We start from the raw sequence: 15,155 nt of genomic DNA, 5'->3' as shown, positions 1-15,155 counted from the left end.
GAATAAAGAAATCATACACCCACATATAAAGTTTATTCCCGTAGCATAAGCAGAACATACTTTACTAATAAAATGTATTTTACTGTTAGTTTTAAATGCACAGGAAAGGTTTTTTCTGCAAGCCGGGAAAAATCCTTTAGTATGTAAATATACTAAGGGTGAATGAGCTGAGGGTATTTTCCTCCCTGTACTTCAAGGAGCCCCTGCTAAGTGGAAGACTCTGAGTCTAGTGAATTACAGCGTTGAAAAGCCTCAGAGATTGCAAGGGCCTCATTCAGAGAGGGTTGATAAAAATTATCGCCAGGGCATTTAAAATTACGTTTTTTTTGGTGTTGCTATCACGGTATTCAGAAAGCCTCGGTTACCTGTGATAGCAAAATTCCCAAAACGGGCGAGTTGCTGCCAGCGAGAGCATCGAGCCTCTGAAAAGGCCTAAACGGGCGATTCATTTCTGCTGCAGAGAGAGCGTCTCTGAGAGAGCCGCCTCTCACAGCTGAAATGTCGGCTGAAAATTATTTATTTAAATATATATTTCTTTCATAGTGTATATGTGCAGGGGGGCACCGGAGCTGAACCACATTGGTTTCAGGTCCAGGGACCCCCTGCTTCCCGATATACAGGCACCTTTATGGGGTGCCGGGATCTCCTATGCAAGGAAATGTCCCGGTCACGTGACGCGGGACATTCCAATGCAGAGGGATACCGGCACCCTGTATCTCGGGAAGCAGTGGGTCCCCGGACATAAAACCAACGTGGTTCAGCTCCGGAGACCCCCTGCACATCTACAATATGAAAGAAATGTATATTAATAAATATTTTAATAAACATCAATACACGCCCCCCCCCCTCCGCCCATACCCATACAGTACAGATATGGATAATAGATTATTTGCCCATTATTAAACACTGCATTAGCATACAAAAATAAAGTAAATACATACAGTTATACTTACCACAATAGCAGATCCCTCTGTCCTCCGTAGCAAGAAAGCATATACAGTATACAGTACATAATAAAGACATTCTAATGGCCCCTAACCCCTTAATCACCTTAGCGGTTACTAACCACTATAGTCATTAAGGGGAGGGGTTAACCCACCCTGACCCGATACAAACCCGGGAGGCCTAAGCACCCCCCTGACTGACTATACCCACACTGTACCCATTGAGTAGTATAGTGATACATCATACCCATATAATAATAATAATATGGGCATGATAAACCTCTATAGCACTCAATGGGCACCCTCATTACAATACATTAATACACAAGACACACAATAATAAAACATAACTAAACTCCAACACATCCAATGAATAAACCTGTAAAAAGAGACATTTGCAAACATTCAATATACAGTGGCGGCGCAGCTGAGTCTAAAGCGGCTGGAGCCGCAAGCCGCGTGGAATGCCGTTTTTTTCATTTTTTTCTTTAGGCGGGCCGCCCTTGGTTGCTCTATTGTGGGGGATGGTGGTGGGGGCTCCGAGGGACCCGGTGTACCCAGAGAGGGGAGGGGGATGCCTCGATCGGAGGACCGATCCTCTGAGGCTCCGGCGCGCTCGGGACAACTCGGCGCGCGCCCTATATCTGCCGCGGCCGAGACCGGGTAAGTGTTAGACTCAGCTCGGCCGCGACAGTATTACTTACAGTACCATTAGAAGCGGTGGCCCTCCGACTCCCGGGGTAACAGGAAGCTCACGTACCTTGAAGCCCTCCAACAGCATCTGATGCCATCCGCCATGAAGATCCGGATCAGGTACCCCAATCTTCTTTTTTCTTTCTTTAATCACCTTCTATCTTCATCTCTCACCATTTCTTGATCTTCTTTATCTTCTATCTTCATCTGTCAATCCAAAAAGCCCCATGGTAAATCCCAACCGATGTTGTCTCGTCGTCTTCTTGGGCTCAAATGAGGCGTCACGGCCTTAAATAGGGCTTGTGACGTCACATTTAGCCTCCAAATGGTTAACAGCCACCTGATTGGCTGTTAAAACCATGTTCCGACTTTACATGACGTCACTTAAAGGGAATGATGCTAGCCAATCAGAATGGCTGTGCTTCCTTTACCTTTAAGATGACGTCACGAAGCCGGCGTCACATGGTATTTCAGCCAATCAGATTGTGGGATTGTTTTCTCTTCAATCCAAGAGATGTCAGGTTACAGGATACTGGGGAGCGCAGGTATATATAAAAAAAAGAGCAAACACAAGCATATAGTGAAAATATGTCTGTTCGAGTGGTGTGGTTCTTAGAACAAAGTAGCCCAATGAGATTTCTACTTACAGATTTCACAAAGGAATCGTGTGTCTAAAGGTATCTTTGTGAGATATATGGTAAACATCCAAATCTCCCCCGGATTAAAGTTATGGGACCTTAGCAGGATGAAAGAGAGGCACAAAACATAGTGCAGACTGTTCCAACTTTTGTGTGAAAATACCTCCCAAGTTAAAAAGGTGAGGAGGAGTGAGCTCTGGGGGGAGGTGCTACCTACCTCCATACAACTGTTGCCAGTCACAAATTGATTAACACACATTTGCAGCTAGTTCAAACTCCTACACCCACCACAACATGAATATTTATTTATGTCAAAAAAGAGTGCTACGGAGCGTGGCAAATGTATACAACAAAAGACAGGGGTGCCCAATGCTACATCCAATTGACAAAACATATATGGTAATACAGCCGTGGCCCCTTTTATTCTAACACTTCACCGATATTTTCCGTTGACTTTTTCTGAATGCCACGCACTTCGCCGCGTTCATGCGGCGTTCGTGCCATATTCATGTCGCAATCATGCCAGCGTCCACCGCGCTTGATCTGTTTAATGAGAATGTTTCGGATTTAATTGGTTGCAATTCTTCGCGTATCCGCCAGGTGGCAGATATTCATGAATTGTAATGCGCATGCGCTTCAGTAATGTGTCGACTTGCAGGTGTTTAAAAAATACCACAGTTGTCCTTTGTGAATTGACCTTGGTACTGAAGAAGTTGTACAACATTGTATCTATTTAGGCGTTTCATATTAAAAACTAAATGCAAAGTGTTTGGTGTTCTATTCCATTGTGCAGAGAGGTCCAGAGATGAGTACAACACTGCAGTCCGTGTTCAGAAAGCCCAACATAACGTACGCTTATTTAATATGGTCAGCAATTAGTTCAGCAGATGATGAGATGGCCACAGTTGGTCAAATGTATCAATATTTTATCGAAAATTATGACTTTTACAGATTTTCACCAGATGCTCTGGGGATGGAAGCGCGCGATAAGGAAAAAGTTATGTATCGATCCGCATTTTTTTCGTATTGCTCCTGCACCCGGAGTTACAGGAGGAGGGTATTGGTGTGTTGCCACTGAATTTTCCAGTACCTTTGTAAAACCAACTAGGAATCGTCAGTCCCAGGCAAGCAATACGCCAGCGCCAGCACCAGCTTCCAATAACGGTCCAACCGTCTGTGAAAACCTGCTGACCGGCAACCCTTGTTATCAGCCCCCGCCTGGATACCTGCAGCCTGAGCAGGATTTGACATGCAGATACCAGCAAGCTAGCATGTACCAAAGCGATTCCCAGCTTCATCAGCTGGCAACTACAGGTCTAACAGGCCCGCTGTCAACTGTCAACTACGTGTATAATCAAGACTACGGGACTGGCAGTGGCTCTGCGCCAACCGATTGGCAAAGTCTATGGTGAGTACGGCTGCCGTATTTGATTCTTTTTTTGATATATCAATATCAAAGCGATAGCGATAGCGTAAAGCGATTCTCCTGTAATCAATCTCTTTGCTTATTTACTGTAGTTCTTTTAGTCACAATTCGCCAAACATTAGTCCAGCAATATCATTGGCTGAGCAGCTTCTACAGTTGATTGGTGGACAGCTAGGCGCATGCGCATTGGAACCTTCTTGAAACGCATACTGTATGCGTCTCATCACATCTAGGTGCATGCGTGTATGTGAACAAGAGATGCCCCCCGAGAAAATAATTGTTGGGACTGACCGAGGGGACTGCGGGGACTGACTGTGGGAACTTCTTTAGGGGACTGACTACTGAACTAACCATTACAGTATTTACAGTATTTATTTTTCTTCCTCAGAAAAAGAAACTTTGTCATCAGGCTGAGAACGGCAAATGGAGGGATTTCGATGGATAATATCACTTTTTGTAACGATGCGTGCACACTGCTGAATCTGAATCAGTGCCATTTTTATTGACCAGGATAGAATAACTGGGCTTTATTACATACTGTATAGTATAATAAACCCCAAAAATAAAAAGTATGCATTTATTCTGTACATGTATTACAGTGCAGTATGTGTGTTCTACTCTAATATTAATACAAATACGGATAATGCGTTTTAATACTGTTTTGATGTACTGTAATGCGCAGTAAGTAAAAAAACATTAATGTGTACTGTAATTAAAAACATACAGGTATATTTAAAAAAAGCAGCAATTTATTTTATTGGTGGGTGCAGTAAGTAAAAAAACATTAATGGTGTCCAATACAGTAAAAACATTGACAGTATGAATACAATCTACAACAATCAACATTATTTTTATTGGTGGGTGCAGTAAGTAAAAAAACATTAATGTGTCCAATACAGTAAAAACATTGACAGTATGAATACAATCTACAACAATCAACATTATTTTTATTGGGGGAGTACTGTAAGTAAAAAAACATTAATGGTGTACTGTAATTAAAAACATACAGGTATATTTAAAAAAACACAACACAATAGAAGAGCCACACCGCTCACTAAGTCAATAATAATTAGAGTTATCTCCTTCTCTCTAGTTAATTGAAAACATAAATGGGTGCTACCTATGTACTTGATGCTAATAGTATTAACAATTGAATGAAGGTGTTACAAAGTCACAGAATCATCCACAGATAGTACATTTGTGGTGCACACCACAATAGTATATATTTTGTATTTTTTACAGTGATAATATAACGTGAAAAACCATAAGTGATATAGGTGCCACAAATTAAAAATCACACAAACAATTTAAAATTCCACGTGGTGTTCCCTGACAAGTCCCAATGAGAACAATTCAGTATACTTCACAGCTGTAACAATTAAACAGCCCTAATTTAATGAAGTTATGACAACATTGCTGAGACTCATATGCACATATATAGGATTGCGTGATTCTTAAAGCTTGATAAGCCCAATCTAGCACCCATATATATATAGCACCAACGAAGGTAGGTAACAGACTGTAATGTAGCAATTATTGTTGTAAATGAATAAGGGGAGATCCCTATTGCTAAGCTCACATATGAATGCTGTTACTAGTGTAACGGGGTTTCCCCCGCCCAATCGCAGATTATACTGTGTGGGTGCAGGAAACATATATTGTTACTCGGTGTGGTGCATAACCTGATGGCTCACAGGAGGGCTGAGCTTCCGCCACGGGGAACCTGGGGCAATTATTCTAGGAATACTACTTACATTCGATGCAGCGCCTCCACCTGCGATGGCTCCCACCAAAGGGGGAGTGGTTCCTCGCAGGACAACACAATAATTACATAGACAGCATGTATATTAACCATAACCTTTTACTAACATGCATATGACACCTCACATTGACAATAACCTGTGTCCCTCTCACGAGGAGACACTAACCGTGACGTCTCGCAGGACGATTCCCCAACACCAGGTGCTCCCACCCAGTGTCCCAAGAACTCCACCCAATGTCCCGCACTCTTGCAGAGAGTCAATGGGTGACTGCGCAGTCACAATTAAGCTAAGGGCCCGGTGGTGCACGTATGATTGTATAATACCTGCCGAGCAATCCGGTGCTCGGATCAGCAATACTTCGCAAAGGATCAGTCGGGCGATGCCTCCTTCTGATCCTCCAACCGAACTCCTTGCACGTGGACCGTCAGGGCGGTCCCACTCCGGAATAGTCTCTGCAGACCCCAACGTGGGTCCGAACCGCTTCAACAGGAACAGCAGCAGCCGCTGCGTCCCTATCTAGTCTAAGTGGCACATGCTACACTATAGGCCATCCCTATAGTACAGCAACCTGTAGGGGCTTGGAGAAACTCCTAGGGGCCTACATGGGTTAATGACCTGTCCCACTCCCCTAACTCTCTATGTCCCCTAAGCCTCACTAATCCCAGCGCCTGCAGCAACAAGCTGTGACCCACTGGATATTGCCAGCCAACGTGCTGCGCAACAAGGTGCCTGCCTGTCAGACCACACAGCACTGACAGCCGTGACTCTGACAAGGCAGCACTCTAAACTAAGAGCAGCGTCCCTATCTTGGGCCTCCCTCAGCAATTACCCACTTCCCTAGTGGGGGGTTGGGGCCTACCTGGGGTGTGGGTACCTACAGGGCCGCAGGAGCTGCAATCGCTCCCCGTGCCCTTCCTTCCCTCACAGCTCCCCTGCTCCAACGGATTAACCTGAGTGACAGGGTCCCTCTCTCTAGAGCAGTCCCTGGCAACACTCTCTCTCTCAGAGTAACTAACTACCTCAGACCCTGGGGGTGCTGGCCTAGTACAGCGAGTCCTGGTCTCCAGTACCCTACCTCCTTCCTTGGGCTGCTCCGGTCTCTGACTGCTGTCTAACGTGCTGTAAGCCCGCCAAATGTATCTCCTCTGCAGGGGCTCCCTAAGCCCTATTGGCTCCCTGGTGTCACGTGGGGCGCGCAAAGGCTCTTGGGATATGAAGTCCCAGCTCAGAGCCTTCCCTGGTAGGCTAGGGCTTCGCGGGCATTTCCTACCCTGCACTGCGCGGCGTGCGCAAGCTGTACTGGGCTGCCTCAATCTTCCCTGAGCTGTCCCTATGCTCGCGTGACTTTGCCCTGTCTCTGGGGCTCTCCCTACGCTATCGGGTCTCTGCGCATGCGCAACCCGCAGCGCAATGGCGGTGCCCTGCTTCACCGGCCGCCGGGACCTTAGAGACGCGACCGTGGCCTTAGCAACGGCCCGATCGCGTCCCCGGCAACCGGCCGCAGGCGGGGAAAGCCGCGCTGCTCCATGCTCCAGCCCCCACCCTTGGAAGCAGCCGTCGGGTCTGTCGGCACCCGCGACCGAGCTGCTCAAAGGGAGGGGGGTCTCCAGGAGCCACGGGAGCTCCAGGCTACACTAGTAACAGCCCAGCTCTAGCATCGCTGGCAAGTTGTACTGGGAAAACCTATTGCTAATGGTATATTCATCATATGTGGAACACATTGCACTCAAATTGTAATGACAACTTACAGGATTGTAAAAACAAAATCATAGATTACAAGTCTACCAGTCTTAACCCTTAGTCCTCCGTAATTAATCACGCAGCTGTGTGAAGGCAGGCAGCAGGCTGTTGTATACCGCTGTTTGTAAATAAATGTAGGGCAATCCCTATTACTAACCTCCCATATGAATGCTATTAATAATAACAGCCCAGCTCTAACATCGCTGGCAAGTATTACTAGGGAAAACCTATTCTAGTGATACATATAACATATGTTGCAATGTAATCATTCAGAGTTGTAACAGCGGATACTTAGCTACAAACGCTGCCAGTCTTAGCCCTCAGATCTCCATAGACAGCGACACGCTGTATGAGTCCCAGCGGTGACTGAGTCAGTCACACGACGTGCGTGACGTCACCACGTCACTAAGCCCACGCCCTACGCGTTTCTCTCCAGGCGGAGCTTCGTCAGGGGTAGGTGGGTGATGGTTCAGCCCATCATACTGATTTATATACCCTCCGCAATATGCGATTCAATCAGTACAGCTGATAGAGAGATTACTATGTTGTATCACAATTGCACTCAAGAAATGACCAGATGTATGGTCATCATGATGCCCGTAGTTAGAATCACAACCTCTCCAAATGGGCTGATAACATCAAGCTTATCCCACATATTAAAATCACTTTGAACCATTCCTAAATAATTTGAATAATCGGAATCTAATCATAAACAATAAGTCACATATTTAATTATATATATATATTGCTCTGCACATTACCCAGTTATATACTGATACTGGGTGTATCTAGACCAGAGTATGGCCAACTCATATGGATATACTGCACCGACACACTTTATTCGAGCAAATACCCAGTATGTACCTGGCAGATACCTGGAATGCGCCGCTCCTCACCTCTGACAAGCCCCGTTGCGTTTGCCTTCCCAGCCTGGGTTCATGCCTGGCTGACGGGCGGCTGATCTGTTAAATGATAATGATTAGGATTTAATAGGCTGCAATGCTTCGCGTGTCTACCAAATGGCATAAATTCATGAATTGTAATGCAGTATATATATATATACTGTGCAGTATTGCAGCCAGCGGGAATAAAATGCTTCAATCCCTGCCTGGAAAATACCTCAATGCACTCGGGCAGAAAACAGTCACAAACCTCAATACACCCGGGTATACCCGAATTCGTGGGACTAGCCGAGCTCGAATAAAGTGTGTCGCCAGTGTAGAGGCAAGTAAAAGCACTGTTTGGATAAATATCCAATTCAGGATTGAATACTCCTTCTGTTGTAATGAAAATAGGGAAGCAATAGGTACGGGGATATGTATAAGAAAATGGCAACCAGATTGAGATATAGGGGTCTATGCAGTAAGTGGCGAGAAGGCTGGATTAGCCATTTTTTTTTTTGCGAGATTGCCCTATGGTATGCAGTTGATGGCGGTATGTGTGCGAGATAACTGAAACACGGCACATGCTATTGTTGTCGGAAATAAAGCGCCGTGCGGGTGGCGAGAATGGGTATTTCGCCATATTAAGCCCTACTCTGAATGCAGTAGATGCCGAGTAAGATCTCGGCGGTGCTCTTAGAGAGAAAAGCGCCAAAAAGCTGCACCAATCCAAGAAGGCACCAAAAACCAGCCGAGAGCCGAACATTTCAGCTGCTAGTGAAATTGCTGTGGCATTCTAGTGTTGCTGTTGCCAGCGCAGCTTGACTTGTATTACATGTCATTCTGAACTTCTTACATGTGTTGTTTAGTGGTTCTGCACAGGGATCAACTAAAGTGTTTGTACTGATTGGGCACTTTGCATGGAAACTCCAATCTACTTTAAGGTAACTTTCTGCGCATAAGTGGCTGTTGATCACAACTACAGGTAAATTATTTTAGGTCAAACTTTTGATGTATGATTAAAAATAATGATATTATTCTTAACCCCATATTGCAGTGGAGGGCAAACCGATACATTACGTCATCCGCCACGCGAAGCGCTGCGCCATGTACGCGCAACATGTGGAACTCACCAATTTACTCACAATCGCCATTTACAGCATTTAGCGGCAAATATCTGGCAAAATAAGGAGATCTAATTGCGCTGGCGACAGACACATCTCGCAACTTACTGCATAGGCCCCATAGAGTGAAGTAGGGCATTCAAATGAAAGGGGTAAATGTGAAGCCCAGTGGATATAAAGTTTTTAAGCAATATATCCACTCTGCTTCTCGTTGCAGGAGTTTGAGATCAATGTCACCACCACGTATGTTACTTTTGATTAAATCGATCCCCATGAATTGCAGACAGTTCAGATTCCCACTCTGTGTCAAATTCACGTGGCGTGCTACTGGCGTATCAGCTTTATTGATAACAGAGTTAACATGCTCCAATATGCGTCTCCGTAGTTCACGAATAGTTTTCCCAACGTAACTTAGACCACAGCTACAATTAATGAGATATACTACATTGAAGCTCTTACAATTAATAAAGTGTTTTATCTCAAATTGCTTTGTCTGGCCATTATTATCAAACATTTTAGTGGTTCGAATGTATTGGCAAGCCTTGCAATTGCCACAAGCAAAGCAGCCCTTGGGTGGATTTGGTAACCATGTTGTTGTTGTCTTTTTGTGGTGGTGACTATGCACAAGATTGTCTTTTAAATTTTTGGACCTCCTACTTGTAATACTAGGTGTCTCATTTAGTATTAGTGCCAAGTCACTATCTGATCTCAAAATATGTCAATGTTTGGAAAATATTTTTTTGATATCTGACCATCTGTTGCTGTAAGTGCCAATGCATCTGATTTAGGTATCCTTCACTTTTGTATTAGGGATCAGTAGAGCATCCCTATCACACATCATGGCCCTCTTGTATGCTTTTTTTAGATTGTTTGCAGAGTAACCCCTCTCAAGGAATCTGTTTCTTAGATCTTTAGATTCTAATTTGAAGTCTTTCATATTTGAGCAATTTCTCCTAAGGCGCAAGTATTGGCCTGTCGGTATCCCCCGTATTAAGGAGGCTGGATGTTGGCTACTTGCTAATAACAAGTTGTTAGTAGAGGTTGGTTTTCTAAACACTGTAGTTTGAATGATATTAGATGAATCTTTACTGATCCCAAGGTCCAAAAATGTAACTTTGGATTGACTATGTTCAGAGGTCAGGCGTAAGTTGAGAGTATTAACATTGAGTTTGTTTATAAATTCAAGCAACAGATTCAATGGCCCACTCCAAATCAGGAGAATATCGTCAATAAATCTGAGCCACAGATCTATATGTTCAGTGTACAGATTGTTACCATCAGTAAAGACAATGGTAGCTTCCCACCAGCCCAGGTACAGATTGGCGTATGTTGGGGCACAAGATGTCCCCATAGCTGTTCCCTGGGTCTGGTGGTAATAAAGCCCATCGAATACAAAATAATTATGGGTTAATACAAACCTTAAGAGGTCAATCACAAACTTATTATGTTCCAAGAATCCACAATGTCGCGACGATAGAAAATATTCACATGCTGTTAGTCCACTATTATGCATAATGCTCGTATATAGTGACTCAACATCCAATGTTACAAGCCAAGTGTCACTATCAGTTGTTATTCCATTCAATCTGATCAACGTATCTTTGGTGTCTCTGATGTATGAGAGCCAAAACAAGCCAAAACAAATGGACGTAATATTTTGTCCAGATATTGGCTAGTTTTTTCTGTAAGATTATTGTTGCCAGAGACAATTGGTCTTCCAGGTGGTCTTTCTTTGTTCTTGTGTATTTTTGGAAGTGTATAAAACGTGGCTGTAGTTGGTTTTTTGATATGCATATACTCATATTCTTTTTTATCAATACGTTTGCGATCAAGTCCATCTCTCAAGATAGCATATAGTTCCAGTTTGAATCAGTTGGTTGTATCACTATCTAGTACATTATAGGTGTTTTTGTCTCTCAAAATACGCCTGTTCTCTCTGACATAGTCTGTAGTGTTTTGAATTACAATGTTTCCACCTTTGTCTGACGGTTTGATCGTAATTTGATCATTAGCCATCAGTTCTTTAAGTGCCTTTTGCTCCCCTTTTGTGATATTACTTTTTTTCAAGTAAGTAGGTTGCAAACTCTCCAGATCTTTGGATACTAGCTCAGTGAAGACTTCTACTTGTGGGCATACAATCATTAATGGTGTGAATCTACTACGTGGTTTTAAATTCGTGAAAGGACCTTCAACAGATGCATTGGTTTGTTCATTGTCATTAAGTAATGTCATGAGGTCATCGATATGTGCCTGTTCCTGTGTTGTGATATCCCTAGTTTCCAATTGCTTTCTCCTATTTTTAGCATAAAATTTATGCAATAACAGTTTGCGGGAGAAAAGATTCAAATCCTTTATCCAGTCAAAAAGTTTAAAGTCTGTGGTCGGTGAAAACGACAGACCTTTTTCAAGTATAGTGACATGCAATGGAGACAGTATGAACTCGGACAGATTGAAGATTTTAAGTTTGTCTGTAACTAGTGGTAGTGTTTTCTTGACCTCCCTCTTCTCTCTCTTAACTTTCTTTTTTCCCTTTCTAGTTGGTCTTTTATTTGGGATTGTTCTAAAAAAACATCTCTGTCTGTCATAGGTTGTAATCTTGCACTAGTTGAAGGTTGTGCACTTACTAATCCTGGTCGTTCACTACCACCAGAATCAGATTCAGTATTCTCAACTTCTGATGATGAGTAGTTAATGGTTTTAGGCTTAGTTCTCCGAAATTGTTTATAATTATAAACCTTGTCTTGAGAATAATCCTGACTATCCCTTTGGTATTTGCGGAGTTTTCTTTCTTTTATCTCGTATTTAAATTTTAACACATCTTTGTGTAGTCTGGATTCTAGTTCAACAAATTCTGCTTCTTTTTTAAATTTTTCAATCTTTTTTAGTTGTAATGTAAGATCATCATCTATTATTGCTAACTTAGATTTTTGAGTCTATTAATAGATTTATAAGCTGGTTGGAACAGTCTGATAGAATCCTTTCCCAGTTTTTGATAAAGTCAGTGTCAGTTATATGATATGCCGGGGCCAGATTACTTCTCAATCCTCTCGGAATCATATTTTTTTCTTTATAAATTTGTAAACTTGTATCTTCCCACCATACTTGAATTTGAGTTTTAAACAATTTTTGAAGATCCTTAAAATAATCATGAATACTGTCCGAATCTGTTGTGTTCACATACACATGCTCAGTTGAAAATACATTTTTTGCCTCATCAATCCACAAGTCGGTATCCCATTTACTGGACAGAAACCCAGTCATGGTGCTCAAGCAATATAGATGAGGAGCTGGTGTGTAGAAAGAGAGACTATTAAATTCTCTCAGAATATAAACAACACAACACAATAGAAGAGCCACACCGCTCACTAAGTCAATAATAATTAGAGTTATCTCGTTCTCTCTAGTTAATTGAAAACATAAATGGGTGCTACCTATGTACTTGATGCTAATAGTATTAACAATTGAATGAAGGTGTGACAAAGTCACAGAATCATCCACAGATAGTACATTTGTGGTGCACACCACAATAGTATATATTTTGTATTTTTTACAGTGATAATATAACGTGAAAAACCATAAGTGATATAGGTGACACAAATTAAAAATCACACAAACAATTTAAAATTCCACGTGGTGTTCCCTGGCCAGTCCCAATGAGAACAATTCAGTATACTTCACAGCTGTAACAATTAAACAGCCCTAATTTAATGAAGTTATGACAACATTGCTGAGACTCATATGCACATAGATAGGATTGCGTGATTCTTAAAGCTTGATAAGCCCAATCTAGCACCCATATATATAGCACCAACGAAGGTAGGTAACAGACTGTAATGTAGCAATTATTGTTGTAAATGAATAAGGGGAGATCCCTATTGCTAAGCTCACATATGAATGCTGTTACTAGTACCAGCCCAGCTCTAGCATCGCTGGCAAGTTGTACTGGGAAAACCTATTGCTAATGGTATATTCATCATATGTGGAACACATTGCACTCAAATTGTAATGACAACTTACAGGATTGTAAAAACAAAATCATAGATTACAAGTCTACCAATCTTAACCATTAATCCTCCATAATTAATCACGCAGCTGTGTGAAGGCAGGCAGCAGTAAGTAGGTTGCAAACTCTCCAGATCTTTGGATACTAGCTCAGTGAAGACTTCTACTTGTGGGCATACAGTCATCAATGGTGTGAAGCTACTCCATGGTATTAAATTCGTGAAATGACCTTCAACAGATGCATTGGTTTGTTCATTGTCATTAAGTAATGTCATGAGGTCATCGATATGTGCATGTTCCTGTGTTGTGATATCCCTAGTTTCCAATTGCTTTCTCCTATTTTTAGCATAAAATTTATGCAATAACAGTTTGCGGGAGAAAAGATTCAAATCCTTTATCCAGTCAAAAAGTTTAAAGTCTGTGGTCGGTGAAAACGACAGTCCTTTTTCAAGTATAGTGACATGCAATGGAGACAGTATGAACTCGGACAGATTGAAGTATTTAAGTTTGTCTGTAACTAGTGGTAGTGTTTTCTTGACCTCCCTCTTCTCTCTCTTAACTTTCTTTTTTCCCCTTCTAGTTGGTCTTTTATTTGGGATTGTTCTAAAAAAACATCTCTGTCTGTCATAGGTTGTAATCTTGCACTAGTTGAAAGTTGTGCACTTACTAATCCTGGTCGTTCACTACCACCAGAATCAGATTCAGTATTCTCAACTTCTGATGATGAGTAGTTAATGGTTTTAGGTTTAGTTCTCCGAAATTGTTTATAATTATAAACCTTGTCTTGAGAATAATCCTGACTATCCCTTTGGTATTTGCGGTGTTTTCTTTTTTTTATCTCGTGTAACGGGTATTCCACCCCAACCAATCGCATATATAGTGTGGGTGAGTAGAACATGCGGTGTTACCGGTGTGGTGCGTATACCTGCAGGCTCACAGGAAGTCTGAGCCTCCGCTAGTGAGAGCCTGGGGTGAATCCTCTGGAACGTATCTTCTTTCAGCGCCTCCACCTATGTAGGATTCTATGGAAGTGTAGAATGACCCTACATAGGAACCCACTCAGAAACCACACACACAGTGATTATATAACTAATGACTTTACTAACATATAATAATAACCTGTGTCCCTCTCACTAGGAGACACTAACAGTGACGTCTCGCAGGACGATTCCCAAACACTAGGTGATCCCACCCAGTGTCCCAATAACCCCACCCAATGTCCCGTACTCCTACAGAGATAGTCAATGGGTGACTGCGCAGTCACTAAGAACCTCTTGGCCTGTTGGTGCACATATGATGGTATAATACCTGCCGAGCACTCCGGTGCTCGGGTCAGCAACAATCTTCTCAAAGGATCAGTCGGGCGATGCCTCCTTCTGATCCTCCAACTGCACTCCTTGTACGTGAACCGCTAGAGCGGTCCCACTCCGGAACAGTCTCAGTGGACCCCAACGTGGGTCCAACCGCTCCACAGGAACAGCAGCAGCCGCTGTGTCCCTATCTATCTAAGTGGTACTAACGTGACAGGAACCCTAACCTAGGGCCTGTCCCTGTAGTACAGCAACCTGTAGTGGCTTGGGGAACTCCTGTGGCCGGTAGGGGGTAATGACCTGTCCCACTCCCCTAACTACCCAAGTCCCTTCAGCCTCACTACTTTCTAACTAGTCCCAGCACCTACAGCAGCAAGCTGTAGCTCACTGGAGGCTGCAGCCAACGTGCTGCGCAACAAGGTGCCTGCCGGTCAGACCTCACAGCACTGCCCGCTGTGACTCTGACAAGGCAGCACTCCAAACTAGGGGCCGCGTCCCTATCTAGGACCTCCCTAAGCAGTTACCCACCCAACTAGTGGGGAGTTGGGGCCTACCTGGAGTATAGGTACCTATATGGGGCAGAAGCTGCACTCGCTCCCCGCACCCTTCCTTCCCTACAGCTCCCTGACTCCAA

The sequence above is a fragment of the Ascaphus truei genome, chromosome 1, assembly GCF_040206685.1.
Source record: "Ascaphus truei isolate aAscTru1 chromosome 1, aAscTru1.hap1, whole genome shotgun sequence".
Classification (NCBI taxonomy): Eukaryota; Metazoa; Chordata; class Amphibia; order Anura; family Ascaphidae; genus Ascaphus; species Ascaphus truei.
This window is presented reverse-complemented; position numbering follows the sequence as displayed.